Here is a 7,019-nt window from a genome sequence, read left to right as displayed (position 1 = left end):
AGAGGACCACCAAACACCTGCAAACACCTGAGTGATGACGTTCACCATAGATCGGCTTCACTGCTTCCTGTCTGTTAGAAACACCTCCGTGAAGTAAAGCATTAATTCAAATAAGGATTAAAAGACATGAAAACACTTTAAAGACAATAAATATATGAAATAAGTTTTAAACTGATACCTTTGGTTGGATTTCTGGGGAAATATTATCCAGTGTATCTGTCATCTGACCTCCAAAGGTACCTCCACATGTTCTCATGTGCTTCAAACCAGTTTCAGATCACAGCATGTCTTTCTGTCTGTCCTCAAAACGTGAGGAGGAGGAGGCTGATGAAGGCTTTAATTAACACACAGGCTCAGTTTGGCCTCACAGGAAGTAGTCTACATGTTTCTGTCCATGTTTGCTATGTAACACAGAGAAGGTTTCAATGTGAAGGCTGCGGATCGCGCTCAGTGTTTTCATCAGAGACAAAGGTTTATTATCGGTAAAAGCACAGACTTACACGCTCCTCCTGTTAGTCTTTGATTTTATTACTCAGATAATTATTATTGGAAGAAGACAGGAGAAGAGGGCTTATTATAAATAAACATGAAATGAGTTTTAGGCTCAAACTGGAGACCAAACAAAGATAAGCAGGCTCCTGTCTCTGCTCTCCTCTCGTGGTGGCACAGTGATGACAAGCTGCTTTTAAATAAATCAGGAAATGTGGATTATTAAATATTAGGTCTCTCTCTTCCAAGTCTCTGTTAGTGCATGACTTAATAATTGATCAACAAATTGATTTACTGAAACCTGGTTACAGCAGGATGATTATGTTGTTTAAATGAATCAAAAATCCGTCTGATTTCTCAGACTTTTTATCTGATTTAGTTCTGAGCTCAGATAAAATAATTATTGTGGGTGATTTTAACATCCATGTAGATGCTAAAAATGACAGCCTCAACATGGCATTTAATCTGTTATTAGACTCAATTGGCTTCTCTCAAAATGTAAAAGAACCCACCCACCACTTTAATCACACTCTAGATCTTGTTTTAACATATGACATAGAAACTGAACATCTAACAGTGTTTCCTGAAAACCCTCTCCTGTCTGATCATTTCCTGATAACATTTACATTTACAATAATTGATTACACAGCAGTGGAGAGTAGACTTTATCAAAGTAGATGTCTTTCTGAAAGCGCTGTAACTAAGTTTAAGATAACATAATCCATTAACATAATCCACCCACTGTTATCATCTTCAATGCCCTGTACCAACATAGAGCAGAGCAGCTATCTGAACACTATCCCAACAGAGGTCGATTATCTTGTTAATAATTTCACTTCCTCACTACGTACGACTCTGGATACTGTAGCTCCAGTGAAAACTAAGGTCTCAAATCAGAAGTACCTGACTCCGTGGTATAATTCTCAAACATGTACCCTAAAGCAGATGACTCATAATCTGGAGAGGAAATGGCGTGTCACATATTTAGAGGATCATCATTTAGCCTGGAGAAATATTTTGTTGCTTTATAAGAAAGCCCTCCACAATGCCAGAACATCTTACTATTCGTCACTGATTGAAGTAAATAAGAACAACCCCAGGTTTCTCTTCAGCACTGTAGCCAGGCTGACAAACAGTCAGAGCTCCGTTAAGCCAACCATCCTTTTAACGTTAACTAGTAATGACTTCATGAACTTCTTCACAAATAAAATTTTTATCATTAGAGAAAAAAATACCAGTAATCATCCCACAGATGTAATATTATCTACAGCTACTCTTAGTACCATTGATGTTAAGTTAGACTCTTTTTCTCCAATTGATCTTTCTGAGTTAACTTCCATAATTACTTCCTCCAAACCATCAACGTGTCTTTTAGACCCCATTCCTACAAAACTGCTCAAAGAAGTCCTGCCATTAATTAATGCTTCAGTCTTAAATATGATTAATCTGTCTCAGGCAGGACTCAGAATTGTGCCATTAAAGGGAGGTTTATTTACAACACCAGGTGACATATATACATATGTACTGTGACGAAGGGACTGGGACTCCAGGGTAAAAGTACAGGGCAAGGCTAACTCGTTCACACTCCTCTACACACAGTCTGTGACTGACACACTCTCAGTCCAGTCCCACGCAGAAACTCACTCATGCTCATCCAAACAGGGCCCAAAGGAAACAGGCAGGGGTCCAGGAAGGTCTGCTGGGGAGGAGCGCCACCCTGCTGGGGGAGGAGTGAAGAGGGAGCAAGAACCACAAAGAGAACACCAGAGAAGACGTGAGGACCATGAGACTATCTCTAATATTCACAGTAAAAAATCTTAGAAATATGGTGTCTAACCAGATTCTTACTCTGGATGGCATTACCTTGGCCTCCAGTAACGCTGTGAGGAACCTTGGAGTCATTTTTGACCAGGACATATCCTTCAACGCACATATTAAACAAATATGTAAGACTGCGTTCTTCCATTTGCGCAACATCTCTAAAATTAGAAATATCCTGTCTCAGAGTGACGCTGAAAAACTAGTTCATGCATTTATTACTTCCAGGCTGGACGACTGTGTTATGGGAAGGCTGTGTGCAGGCAGGAGTGGTGACATGAAGGTAGTGATGGGACGTTCTGTATCGAGGCTTCGGAGCGTGTGTCGAGTAATGGAGGGGGCGTTTCCGCGAAGCGCGTATCGAGGCTTGCTTCATTTATGGGAGGAGCTGAAAATGATGACGTCCGAAGCCTCGCTGCCCGGCTGTACCACGTGACTGGTTCATGAAGTGGTTCGAACTTTGCCGCGAGATATGACAGCGATATAAACCCCTCAGACTTCATTCAAAATGTGGGTGTTTGATGGAGAGTTGCGGTTAGTGAGAGTTTGGAGACAGTTTGGAGGTTTATGAGAGTGAGGAAAGTCAGGAGAGAATGGAGCCAGCTAAGAAGAGGAGGATGTCCTCCCCTGTGTGGGAACATTTTGATCTTATTCCTCCCAACAAGGTATGTAAATTTCTACAGAAGATGTATTTTCATGATACTGATGGTGCAATACAATTTATGTTGAGCTGTCTTGACTTTTGTACAAGGTGAAGTGTTTGCTATGTGCCAGGGAGCTGGGATATAACAACAACAACACCTCATCCATGCTTAGGCACTACAGAGCTTTGCATGAGAATAAGGGGGACACCGATTGTGGAGCAAGACCAGGTGAGCCATCAAATGCAATGATAATATAGGATGCAGTAATGTTACTAAATGATATAACAATATTATACAACTGTTATAAGTTACGTGTGTGATATTTATATTTGTGCTTTATCTTTATTGTCTTTCCTCAGGAGAACAATCTCAAATAGATGAAGACCTGGTCAGCATGGTGATTGAGGACTCCCAGCCATTTAGCATTGTGGAGGACAAAGGATTCAAAAGATTTGTTAAATCATTAAATCCTAGCTATGTTCTCCCCACTAAAAAGGTCATAAAAGCAGTGAAAATTTTGTTTTTACAGAATAAAATGTGAACAGGCAGGACTGAGGCTCAAAGCCTCAGTGTGTAGCTGTCCATACCTCAACGTTACAAAAGCACAACCACTGTCCACACCCCAACCACACCTCACCTCACAGTAAATGATCATTTCCATTTCAAGCATTTCCAAATAATCATTTCCCATACTGCCACTATAAATATACACAGTATACTGCCATCACTACAATATACATGTTTTACACACTCCTTTTGTTGTTGACATTTACAGGCTGTGTGCAAAATGCCACACTCTTCAAATTCATGCCAGCTATTATTTTTACGTCCAGTAGGTGTCCTGCTAGAGCAAATGAAGCTTCATGAAGCTTCGCGTTGGGGTGAACCAATTGGATGAAAAGCTTCAGTGCTTCATGGGGCTTCATCTGCCCATCACTACATGAAGGACCCAAAATGTAGACTCACAGAAATCAAAGGTGAACTTAAATACAGCTTTAACGCTGAACTCCAAAAAAGTAACAAAACTGAGACTACAAGGTAAACTTTACACAGACAGAACATACAGCAAAATAAGGGTAGATCATGACACGGACAAACTGAAACACAGGGCTTAAATACACAGAGGGAGCAATCAGGGAATTGGTAACAGGAGGGAAACACAGCTGGGGCAAATCAGGCCTAACAAGACACAGGAAGCACAACCAGACGCATTTACATGAGACAAGGACTTTCAAAGTAAAACAGGAAACATAACACAGACTGAACTTACAGACACAGACTCACAGGCAGGCACTACAACAGGGGGAACAGAGACGTGGGACCAGGGAGACACAGAGACATAAACCATAAGATAGAACTCTAAGAAACCAAAGACTACAAATGATAAATAATATAATAAACTCAAAACTCTGGGTCAACGACCCAGGCATCCTAAAAACTCCCTGAAAAGCCTTCAGTTAATCCAAAATGCTGCAGCAAGAGTACTGACAGGGACTAGAAAGAGAGAGCAGATTTCTCCTGTTTTGGCTTCCCTTCATTGGCTTCCTGTTAAATCCAGAATTCAAAATCCTGCTTCTCACATACAAGGTCTTAAATAATCAGGCCCCATCTTATCTTAATGACCTTGTAGTACCATATCACCCTATTAGAGCACTTCGCTCTCGCTCTGCAGGCCTACTTGTTGTTCCTAGAGTATCTAAAAGTAGAATGGGAGGCAGAGCCTTCAGTTTTCAGGCCCCTCTTCTGTGGAACCAGCTTCAGTTTGGATTCAGGAGACAGACACTATCTCTACTTTCAAGATTAGGCTTCAAACTTTCCTTTTTGCTAAAGCATATAGTTAGGGCTGGACCAGGTGACCCTGAATCCTCCCTTAGTTATGCTGCAGTAGGTGTAGGCTGCTGGGGATTCCCATGATGCACTGGGTGATTGATTGAAGCAATACAACACAGCTGAAACATAAATTTCAAATGTTTATGTTTTCCAATAACCAATCATTAAGGAAAACGAGTCTGTTATAAACTAAGAATCTGCACAGACACATGTGTTATTACACCACACCTCATCCTCTTATCAACGTGTGTAAACAAACATAGTAATGTTTGATTGTGTTATAAAGTTCAAACCGTTCAGCTCAGACCTGACCTTAAAACACAAACACACACACACACACACACACACACACACACACACACACACACACACACACACACACACACACACACACAATAACATAAGATAATCTTAGAGTTTATTTATTCTAAAAGTTGGTATTTCCTTTACTGAATACATGAAATAAAATAAAATATAATTTTAATCAATAAGTCACTAAACTGGAAGCACTGCAACAGAACTCTCTTAGATCTAATAGAAACAAAGTAAAGCCACACTCAGCAATAGCAGGCAGCAGGCAGCAGGGGGCAGCACAGGCTCACAGCTCTGAAGCTGAATCAGTGTGAAGTCTGCAGCTCTGAAGCACGTGACACACTCACATACTAACTTTTAACCTTTACCCAGACACAGCACACTTAAAAAAAAAGCTTTATTTGACAAAAGGACAAGAGCAGAAAGTTTGATAGTGTCAGTATAGTTGTGCATTTCCATCATGACAGTGAGGACATGGAAGATAGAGACGAGTTTATGCTGCTGTCCTGATGTGGTCCAGATAAGACGTCGTTCCAAAACCCCTGAGAGTCACGTTTTATAGCAGTTTTAAGGACACCTTTGGTAGGACACACCTGTGGACACGTTTAAAGGACACGTCCTTCTTCCAGTTAATAGCAGAGATGAGGTGATTCCAACAGAAGACTGTATATGGTTAGGAACAGGATGGTCCAGGAACAGAGCTCTGACCGCTTCACCTACAGCAGAGCAGGAGGGTGGTGCTCATCCAGTCTGGGCCCGTGATGAAACACTGATTTTAGATGAGACACACCAAAGACATGTTCCCATGAGTTACAGGAAGGTGACGAGGTGTTCTTTAATTTTCAATAATTAAACACATAACGGTCTATAACAGTCTATCACAAGGAGTGTTTCAGAACCAGGAGTCACAGAATTGTGATTTTTTCTTGTTGTTCCAGAAGAAATCGTGATGATGGGAGGAGTTATGATTTACATGAGCGACCAGAATAAGAAGACCTGATGATGAAAACCTGAAAGCTTAAAATACATTTTGTCAACATCATAATTACAGACAAGAAATTAATTTAAACCTGCGATTTTAGAAAGGATACGAAGAGGATGACATCACACATACTTGTAGGAAGCTCAATAATTGTTGAATCCAGCCAACCTTAAATGTGAAATGAACAGTGGGAGGAAGCCGGAGTACCCAGAGGGAACCCATGCAAACACCAAACACGGGGAGAACATGCAAACTCCACACAGAAAGACCCCGGCCTGATGGTGGAATTGAACTCAGGACCTTCTTGCTTTGTGGCAACAGTGCCAACCACCGTGCCACCATACTGCTTGTACCAAAGCATGAAATCTCATTCTTAACAGGAACAATAATATCTGAACAATATTTAATTTGCATTAATTCACATTTATTGGTGTTAAGAAGGAGACCTGATGCTGTTGAAAGTACATGAATGGTTTTAATTGCTAATGAAATTTGGGTGGTCCCCAGCGAGGCCCCGGGGCAGACCAGGACACGCTGGAGAGATTGTATCTGTCGGCTAGCCTGGGAATGCCTTGGCGTTCCCCCAGAGAAGCTGGAGGAGGTGGCGATCTGGCAGCGTCCCCGTGACCCAGATAAGCGGAAGAAGATGGATGGATGAAATTTGGGTCTCATCGTTTTAAAATAAACTTGCATCATCTGCCAAGCTTGTGCACGTATGCAGCACGCTGCTCTGAACAGACAGCACCACATGAGATCACACGCAGCTTTAGTTTGTACAGCACAAAGCACAGCAGCTGGAAACAGCTGGAGAAACCACAGCAAACCCAAAAGAAGCATTTTCAGAGACAGTCCAGCACTGAGTTCGTTACAGTGGAAATGACCCCTGAACTGGAAAATCAAAGTGCAGAAGTTAAAGGTTGGAGCCGAGTCCTGCAGGTTTCAGT

This window comes from Rhamphochromis longiceps, linkage group LG2 (genome assembly GCF_057381845.1).
Source record: "Rhamphochromis longiceps isolate RC_006_pf linkage group LG2, R_longiceps_female_GT1.1, whole genome shotgun sequence".
Classification (NCBI taxonomy): domain Eukaryota; kingdom Metazoa; phylum Chordata; class Actinopteri; order Cichliformes; family Cichlidae; genus Rhamphochromis; species Rhamphochromis longiceps.
The sequence above is the reverse complement of the archived record's forward strand: the minus strand, read 5'-3'. Positions refer to the sequence as shown.